The 10,837-nt window shown below is 35.6% G+C and overlaps 1 pseudogene; it reads right to left on the bottom strand.

Annotated features, from left to right (window-relative positions):
• Positions 1–7,226: 7,226 nt before the first annotated feature.
• On the bottom strand, positions 7,227–10,624 carry LOC145092769 (uncharacterized; annotated as a pseudogene).
• Between the last annotated feature and the right edge of the window lie 213 nt (positions 10,625–10,837).

Raw genomic sequence — 10,837 nt, forward strand, 5'->3', positions numbered from 1 at the left:
AATCTTTAAGACTTATCATAAAACACAATAAAAGGTACTCTCCCTTCTTCTTAGAAAGGAGAAACTTTTATCTTTCTGCCTACTTGATTCTTCTTTATTCGTTCTACTATTCATTGAAACTCTTTCAATCAACTTAGAATTACACTTAATCTTATAAGTATAATCATATTTACTAAACTTTAGTAAATCATAACGAATATCTTTGTCACTCTTGTGGTGGACTTGATCAACGCACAACCTAGTGTACTTGATCTCCTTGTCTTTCAATTGACACTTTGTCAAAGAATTAGCCTAAGTTTCCCAAATGTGAAAGTTTTTCATTCATCATACAATACACATTGCATAATTCCAAGTTTCTGTCCAATTGAAACTTGGGCGATGAGAAACTCTCCCTATTTGGTAAACTTTTGACATTTCCACAAATAACATAATTAAGAATCAAATCCATTTTGCTAATAATAGAAGTACACAAACATCAATTTTTTTTCATATATTTCATTGCAAGGATAAACAAATAAGATAAAACCAAAATTTATTTTATTCATAAAAGCAGCGGAAAACATGTCCTTACAATGCAAAATTCAAATGAAAAACTATGTAATCATATACTCCTAACAAATCTATCATAACTTCCTAAGCTCAAAATCTGATCTTCGAATTCATGCGATCGAAATCCATTTCTTCATGATCAGACTCATCTTGCTCTTCCATCAAACTTCCTCTCTTTTCTCTAATCCTGCAAAACATGCAAATGTAATCTTATCACATTATGAATAAAGAATAGGAATTGAAATGGAGTTAGATAGTGGATTTTATACCTGAAGTAGAGCCATACTTATCGACTCTCCCATCTCTTAGACTCTTTAGGTCCTTCGGGCAGCTTCGTATCCATTGCCCCCTCTCTTGGCAGCAGGAACAGGTGGGTTCTCCTAGAGTGTCCACGGAAGCATGGTTGGTTGAATTATTAGACAAATATGCTCCATTACTTCGCCAAATCATTTCTGATTCAGCAGCAATAAGCATGTAAGTCAAGTCAATGAGGGTTGCGTCAAGTTTCATCATATAATACTCTCTTATGAACTCATCATATGATTCAGGGAGTGACTGAAGAACCCAGTCCACAACCAACTCATTGGAGATAGACGCACCCAGCATAATCAACCTATCAATGTGTGATTTCATCCCTAGGATGTGGGCACACACGGGTTTACCATCTTGATGTTCCATTGCCAATAGGGATTCGGTGATCTTGAACCTTTCAAATCTTCGATCTTGAGGGTTAGGGAGAACAACGGGAGGAAGAGGAGGAAGTGAAATCAAGCTAGTCCACAGTGATCCTTCACTTTGAATCAAGCTTCCAGTTTCATTAGGAACACCTTTTCCTTGGGATTCGGGAATACCACGGTTAGAGTCAGACATTTACAAAATGGGAGAAAATTCAAGTTAAGTTGATTGAGTCCTTAATAAAACACCCGAATGAGTTATTAAGGCTAGGATCCAACACAATATTCTACAACCTAGAAAAGGGATGTCGTAATCTAGTTGCAGAATATTTGAAGGTAGGTAAATGACGATTTACTAATTTCCACCATGAAAAACGAAAAAGAAGTTTAAGTTTTAAATGAATTGAAACTCCTAGATCTTTTGAGATTCATTGAACTTTTCAATGGCATGTTTAATCTCGATTATGCCCTACTATTTGTGACTGGGATGCCGAGGATCACAAACAAGGTGTGAATAACCATACGAATCACGTGGTGCGCCCAATGCTACTATCACCTAATCAATGTGCCGGTTAGCCACACACGCTCCATTGATCTATGATAAGCATCGAGCCACCCTTCGCCACCAATGTCATCTCCAAATTAGTGTGCCGGTTAACCACACACGCTCCACTAACGTTTGACAAGGGTACGAAGTGGAATTCCATGGGTTAGCATACAATTTCACATTTTGCCTAAAGTAACTATGATTTGGGAATTTGAAAAGGCATTTAGTTACTTTGTACTTCATTATACTTATAATGGAAGGTTTCTGTCCTATCCTACCCGTTCGGCTAACGACCCTCCACTAGTCAAGAGTGCGGTGGGTAAGAGTGGATACCCATTCAATCGCCATTTTATAGACAATTTCCTTAAACACCCCTTCTAGACCAGCTTCATGAATGAGGCCTACTAACGGTAAAACTAACTTTTTACTCATACATATATATAATATTAGACTTTTAATGTTATATATAGTATAGGGTGTATTTTACACTTTTAAAATACTAGGTGGTTTAACTTAGTCAATTATACTTTTAATTTAATTAAATGCAAACCAAAACTTTATGGGTTTATTAAATCACTTTTAATTATACACTTTAATTAATTAATAAAACCATAAGGATGTGATTTGAACTTTTCAAATTACTAGGGTTTTAGAATTTAACATTTCAAAATTAAACTTTTAATCAACTTTTAAATCCCAAAACTTGAGGGCAAGTTTTGAAACATTTCAAAACATTAGGGATCAAACAACAAATAATTCAAATTAAACAATTAATTTCATAATTATCTATATTTGACCTAATCTTATTTTAGTCATTAGATAATTTACCAAATAACTTTAAATAATCCATATTTATCACATAAACAACTAATATTTAAAAGATTTGAAATTATCTATTGTTTTGGCAAGGATAAACATATAATTAAGATAAAATTCGGATTTTAACTTCATAAAACAATTTAAGCATCAAATCCAAGTCAAAACAACAGCTAAATCCCGAAATACCCTCTGCCTGACGCACTGACTCGCCGAGTCAGACCTGGACTCGCCGAGTAGGGCCAACTCGCCGAGTTGAGTCGGGCAGAGGCAAAAAACTCGTTTTTCAGCAAACAAAACAGTTAAGCATCACATAAAACTGAAACCAATCAAGGCTCTGATACCACTGATGGGTTTTATGCATAAGAACAATCCTATGTGCTCATACAAACCCTAATGCTTGGATCTAGGTTTCTCTATTGTACATGCTTTGAATCCAAGACTAATAAACTTAGATCTAACATATTATAAACTGAATTAGGGTTTATAGAATTACCTTTGATTGTTATATAGTAATAACAATCAATTCCTTTCTTGGATTGGCTTCAAAAGCTTAGTGCCTCAAGTGTTGCACCTCTAATGGAGTCACAAACACCTTATGCAACTTGGATGAAGAGGAGAAGAAGAGAGGCTGCCCAAAAACGACTAGAAAGCCTAGAGAATCAGTTGTCCCCATTTTTGGAGCCTAAGGGGTCCTTTATATACTTGTGTGGGCTGCTAGGGTTTCAGTCAAAACCCTAATGGACAACTTAAACTCTAAGCAGCCCATGGAACCTTCTGGATAAGGCCATGGACGAAAATATGATGGGCTCCCATCATAATTTCGTTCACCCCTTGTTCCTTTAGCATTCCTTAGCCCAATAACTCAATTATTCAATAATTGCAGTCCAGTCCCCTAAATTTAATTAATCTCTTTTAGTCACAAAATTAATTCTTAATTATTTCTTGACTAATATTAATTAGAGAATATGATTTCTCCTTTAATATATTATTCTCATAATATATTAATAAATCATATTTAAACCTTTCTCTCCTTAATTCATCCCACATATTGCTATGGTGAAGGCAACCCAAAAGGACCATGCTCATAATCGGGTCAAGTACATACCAAAATAGTTATGGACTTAGACACTAATCCAACAAGTAGTACCTTCCCATTTCTTTCACTTATTCACATTCTCCTTGTAAATATGGACACATATTGGTTGGGTGTCCCACTTGTGTGCAAATACCACACGGACGGGGTATGGTTTGTACACATTTGCCATTTCCAATCATCATAACTTTTGAGAATCATATTATGCAATATGATACAAGTATACATAACCCCACTCGTTTTCTTCTCTTTCATATAAGTTGCAAGATATTTAAGTATATGCCAACGTTTTTTAAGAGCGCAAAACACTCGCTCAACATCCTTTCTCGCCTTGTCTTGATCTCTCTTAAACTTCAACCTTTTGCGATCATTTGGAAAAGACAATGACTTTACAAAACAAGCACGCACCAGATAGATCTCATCCACAAGATAATACTCGTACCTACATGACATTCCACGTACTTCAAAGGGAGAATATGGTGCAGTCTTGTTGACACATCGTCGATTAACGGAGACATGTTAAGAACATTAATGTCATTGAGGGAACCAGCTGAACCAAATAATGTATGCCATATCCACAAATCATGTGAGGCCACTGCTTCAAGTATGATAGTTGGATAAGCATGATCGCTTCAAGTGTATTGGCCTTGTGAGGCCACGCCTTCCTAACATTTCAGGGATGCCATGCACGTTCGATTGATGAGCATATAACTGTTGGACGTTACTATATCATGTTTGCGCAAATATCATGGACCATACAATCTCATGACATACCTACAAAATTTGTGAAGGCTTTATAATGTCGTATGTTTGGATATCCTAAGATTCTCATCTGCTGCATCGGTGAAAGTGGCATATGATAATCGACGAAGTGCAGTGGTGCATTTTTGTAAATGAGTAAAACCAACTGTACCTCTAGCATCTACACGTTGCTAAAATTATGGACAAACTGTTGTGACATCGTTGACGATACACAAAAACGATGTTTATGCATACGGAACCGTCGGCAAAAGTAATATCCGTGGAAAGTCGCAATTTCATTAAAATAATCTTGCAAGAGGCTTTAATTAACCGTCTCACGATGTCTTTGTGCGTACCTTCTTTTTCTCTAACGTGCATTATCCGTTGTCATAGTTCTTCTATCTAATTTCACGATGTCTTTGTGTGTACCTTCTTTTTCTCTAACGTGCATTATCCATTGTCATAGTTCTTCTATCTAATTTTTAGCCTATTGAAAGGCATCTATGGTTGTTTTGAAGGTGGTTTTGATGTGGTAAATGAAGGAATCTTAGGTTATATTTATAGGTATTAAAAAAAAATTAAATTTAAACCAAAGAACCATTTTTCATGGGTTGAAGAAAGATGGTCAAACTCGGTAATTTCTCACCCCATACCCGTGCCGAATCGAGGTGGTGGCAAGGTGTTCGCCGAGGCCACCTCGGATTCGCCGAGTCGCGCACTCCTTGAAGTCTTACAACGATCACTGATCGGCCCTCATAACCATGGCTATTCTCTTCGTCGATTCTCATATCGGGCAGCTTGCTCCCTGATTTCCCATGCCCCCGCCCACGGCCCTCCTTGTCTATTCCGAGGTTGGTCAATTCCCATGTGCAGAAACCACAACCAAATCATCTGAATCCCTTATTATCCTACAAATTCGTTTTCATCTATCAGAAATTGATACCAAATCACTTGACCCGATCAAATCGCAGAGAATTTATTTTGTAAACAAATTGGCGACTTTTCGTCAGGATCATTTCCATAGTAGAAGCAGAGCGGTTGAAGTATTCATCATAATTGAGTTGATATGAAATTAGCAGGTATGTATTGGTTTCTTTCCTCGTTTTCCTTCACTATCTTACTTACAAACACTCCTTTGTATCTAATGCATATTAAATGTTTGACGAAATGCCTGACTGATTTTTTTTTTAATTTAATGCAACATTAGCTCTATGGTTTGTTAATAGCGAGGTGTTCTGAATTCATAGACTATTAGCAAACAAAGAATACTTACAAGAAATAAGTATCGATCTCCAAATATTCGTCAATTCTTACAAAAAAAATTGTACACACCCAATACAATATGAGAGAAGTAATGGTTCCTAGGCAGTGCGATTATTATGTTAGCTAACATTACATTTTTAGATTAACTAAATTTGCTTCTTACTATAGCTAGTTAATTTTCTTATGATGTGTTTGCAAAAAAATTGATCACCATAAAATATCTTGTCTTTGATTTTTTTTTATTCAATTCTCATCAAAGTAGAGAACCCTAGTTTTTGTTTTATCACACTAACAATATTCGTAAATTAAACAAATTGCAATTTCTTCCATGATGTATTGAGAATCAGTGAAACTAAGATGATATAAAGCACTTATACGTTGTATTTTTCAAGTAAATAATTACATAAGAAATAGATCCTGATTACCAACCTGCTGGTGATTACGCCAATGGCAGCTCACTAGAGTCTCATGAACCCCTATAAACATAGAGACTAGCATATAAATATTAAAATATACATTGCTAGAAAGGATATTGCATTATCCAGAAATAGGTGTAAATGAATGAACCTTAACTTTGCTTAGTGCATTAATGGCTATATGATAATTCCATGATTATTGGGCAACTTTTGATGGTGATTCTTCTGAATTATGGATGCTAGAACTCATAATCGCAATCTCAACCTTGTTCTTTGGAATATGGCATGACATGGATATAACATTAATTGATTTAATGTCTCAAAAAAAAGAAAGAGCCAAGTTTGACTTCAGACAAAGAGAGTAAGCAGAGACTAAAGGTACTCTGTTTGGTTTTCTAGTAGCACGTCTTCCATTCAAATTAACAGCCGATTGCATGTAAATTGCTTTGAAATGCAAAACTTGTTTTTAATATTTAAAGTTGTCATCTTTGTAAAGACAAATTTTATCTATAATATAAAATATAAATATCTATTTCCTAATACGAAATCTGTATATATGAATGAGTTATGTAGCATAGGGGGTATATAGCATCAAAATCATAAAATTATGTTACCGACTTGCCTACAATCTGTGGCAACTCTCTTGAATTTGAATTTTATGGTATAGAGTTTGGTGGCCAAAGTAAATACATAAAACACAAATATTTTAATTTTAACTTTTGTTGAAATTTTTTCAGGGTAACTAGTTATTCCACATCAATTGATAGGAATTTCGTATTTGGAATTAAGATAATTTGCAACTAATACAAACTGCAAATGTTCTCTACATGCTGTTTAAAACTCTATTGGTGTTTATTTTTCGGTCGTTATTATTTGACATACATTGTAGAAAATAATTTATCATATGTAATTAATCTACCATTGTTATTTTTGCTACTTGTTACATTTATTGGAAATCCAAGTGACGGAAAAATTTGTTGATAAATTTCACCTGAAAATAAACCAGGTGAAAGGTCGTTGCTAAATTTCAGACAAAGTTTATGTAGCTTATCAGTCGTGAAGTATTAAGCAATAGATTTGTCCTTGACTCATACTTGATTTTCCATAAGTGAAGCGTCTAAAAGGATAGCAATCTTCACTGTCTTATTTGTTTATCTACTACATAATAATTTAAGAAAACATATGAGAAGTATTAAAACAAAAAGGCATTCAACTAAATACATATTATGAGGGTGCATATAAGGAACATTATAAAAGCAAATAACATTGAAAGTACACCAATATCAAGCCTTCATCAACAGATTTGAAACTTGGTGCATTGTTGGCCTTTCTTGTGGATTTGAGTTCAAACATGCTCTCGAGAGATTCAGTACCAAATTAACCTGTTTTTCAACTTGTGGTGACGGAAGTGGAATCCGACTATCTCCAACATTTGCTAACACCAGATAATCAGCAGACAATGTTGGTAGTTCACCAGGATGCTTTCCCATGATCACTTCTAATGCAACAATCCCAAAGCTATACACATCACATTTCTCGGTTGCCACCAACGTATAAGGAAGCTCTATATCCAAACAAACATAAAATAAAAACAAAAAAATGCAATATCAACCCCACATGATTTTATGAAGATGTAGAACTATAATCACAATATTATATTACCTGGTGCGATATAACCATACGTCCCAGCAATTGCAGTCCAATTGGATGAGTCTAGCTTTAAAAGCTTGGATGTGCCAAAATCAGAAATATGTGCCTCATAATCAGAATCAAGAAGGATGTTGGCAATGGAAATGTCTCTATGAATTATAGGAGGTGAGCAGTCATGATGCATATAAGCCAAACCATTAGATATACCCTTTACAATATTGACCCTTTTCAACCAATCCAATTCTTTTGCTAAGACATCGCTTCTTAAGATTGATCCAAGGCTTCCCTTTTCAAGGTATTCATAAATCAAAAATGAGTGGCGGGCATGTGAGCAATATCCATAAAGTTTCACTATGTTTCGATGTCTTATGTTGGTTAATGCTCGTATCTCATTAAGGGACCCATTATGATCAACATTTTCAAATGATGAGTGAAGTTTCTTGACAGCTACCATATTGTTAGGTTGTAGTTGGGCTTTGTAAACAGTCCCATATCCTCCGATCCCAATACAGTATGCTTGATCGAAATCATTTGTTGCCTTCAAGATATCATCGTACACTACTTTTCCATCAAAACTTGTAATGGAGAAATAATCACCACTTTCTTCTTCTAATGGTTTCTGTGGAGAGTTTTTCTTTTGTTTTCGATAAGCAATGAGCCCACACATTAAAAAACCAAATAAAACTGCCCCGATAAGAGGGGACATAATTACAAGGAAGAGCTTATGATGAAACAAATAGTTTTTCTTCTTGATAATTTGACTTGCACAAAGTTTCACTCCGGTAACATTTCCACACAAACCTGGATTACCTTGTATGGATGCATTCATAAAGTTGGCGCATGGGGGAACCGGACCTGAGAGCTCATTGAAAGACAGGTTGACATCAATCCCGCGTGGCAAACTTGTAAAAGCATCAGGAATAGGACCAGATAATCTATTGTGAGAAAGATCCAATTTTTGTAGATTTTTCAAACTTTGAACTTCAGATGGTATCTCTTTTGTGAGCAAATTATGAGATAAATCAAGTTCCGTAAGTTGAACTACCTGACCAATCTCCGATGGAATTTTCTCACTCAACATGTTATTACTAAGATTCAAGTAGTGGATATGTTCCCATTGACTAATACTTTTTGGTATTGACCCATTCAATCTATTTGTGGATAGATCGAGTACTTCAAGGAGTTCACAAGATCCAATCTCTAGAGGTATAATGCCTAAAAGGTGGTTATCAGCCAAGGACAATTTCAACATACTATTCATCTTCCCAAACTCCTTTGGGATCTCACCAGTCAAATGATTAAAAGAAAGATCCAGCCTTTGTAGTTGAGTTGAATTTCCAAACTGTGGTGGTATGCCACCAGTGATGTTGTTATAGGCCATCACTAAGCTTCTTAAATTCTTGCATTTACTCCACTTTTCAGAAATCTTACCATGAAAATTATTGTGACTGATATCAAGGTAATTTAAGTTAGGATATACCCCAAAGCTATTTGATACATCTCCACTGAATTGATTATGATCGAAACGAGCTCTTATTAAGCTAGTACAATTTCTTAAGCCCCTTGGAATAGGACCAGTGAGTTGATTACCGTCTACCGTTAAACTTTGAAGCTTTCCCCTATCACACAAACCTTCAGGCAAATGGCCAGACAATTCATTTTCATCTATTTCTAGCACAACCAAGTCTAGACTCCCCAATCCTTGTGGAATCAAACCAGATAATTAATTGTGGCGTAGGAACAGACTCTGTAGGTTGCTCAAGTTTGCTAGTGATGAAGGAATAGAACCACTAAGCTGATTTTCGCTCACCGCAAGCTTAGTGAGAGACCTCAAATTCCCAAGTTCAGTAGGAATTGGACCAGAAAATTCATTGTTATGGAGGTATAAAATCTGTAGATTGCTCAGGTTTCCTAGTGATGAAGGAATAGAGCCACTAAGTTGATTGTAGCTCACTTGAAGATCAATGAGAGACTTCAAATTCCCGATTTCAATAGGAATGTGGCCAGAGAGTTGATTATTGCTCAAATGAAGAACATTCAAAGATGTCAAATCACCCAATGATGAAGGAATAGAACCACTAAGCTGATTTTGGCTCAACAGAAGATCAGTGAGAGACTTCAAATTCCCAAGTTCAATAGGAATGGGGCCAGATAATTTGTTCGCGACTAGGTAGAGATACTGTAAGTTGCTCACGTTTGCTAGTGATGAAGGAATAGAACTATTAAGTTGATTGTAGCTCACACCAAGATCAGTGAGAGACTTCAAGCTCTCAAGTTGAATAGGAATGGGACCAGAGAGTTTATTGTAGTGCAAATAAAGGAAATTCAAAGATGTAAGATCACCCAATGATGAAGGAATTGGGCCAGATATATTGTTTGAGAATAGGTACAAGATGGTTAGCTGGCGAAGGTTTCCTATTTCAGGTGGGATTACTCCAGAAAATTTATTTGCCGAAAAATCAAGATAGACAAGTTTGGACAGGAGTCGGATTTCTGGTGGGATAGTGCCAAAGAAGTTGTTTACATTGAGATCAAAATGTGTAACATTTTGTAGCAAAGAGAATGAAAATTGATGAAGCGTACCCTTTAAGCTAGATGAAGTGAGGTTTAGCCTCTGAATGCTCCCATCAGCATTGCAAGCTACTCCAAACCAAGAAGTGCATGGAAATGATGCATTGGAATTTATAGGGAGGGGAAGCCATGAAGAGAGTAAGGAGTTGTTTGGGATTTCAAGGCTTGATTTCCATTTAAGAAGAGCATTGGCTTCCTCCAAAGAAGCAGAAGTGAAATTTGGTATGGAGGAGAGTGTGTTGATTAGTAGAACTAGAGAGAAAAATAAGAAGTTTGAAGAAGATATTATTTGCTTTTCCATGTTGCTTTTAATAAAAAATGATGGTTTACATGTCCTAATTATTTATACTTGAGCTACTATTTTCTCTTGTTTTCTTATTTTCAAGTATTTGAAAGGTAAATTTGGGCAATGTTATATTTTTCCACATGGAGTGTCTTTTACGTTAGAAGTTGGTGTAATATTTTCTTTCTACAATGGAGTGTATTACACTTTGAATTGCATTTGCCATGACAT

Source organism: Lactuca serriola, chromosome 3 (genome assembly GCF_051521515.1).
Source record: "Lactuca serriola cultivar US96UC23 chromosome 3, Lser_US96UC23_V15, whole genome shotgun sequence".
Classification (NCBI taxonomy): Eukaryota; Viridiplantae; Streptophyta; class Magnoliopsida; order Asterales; family Asteraceae; genus Lactuca; species Lactuca serriola.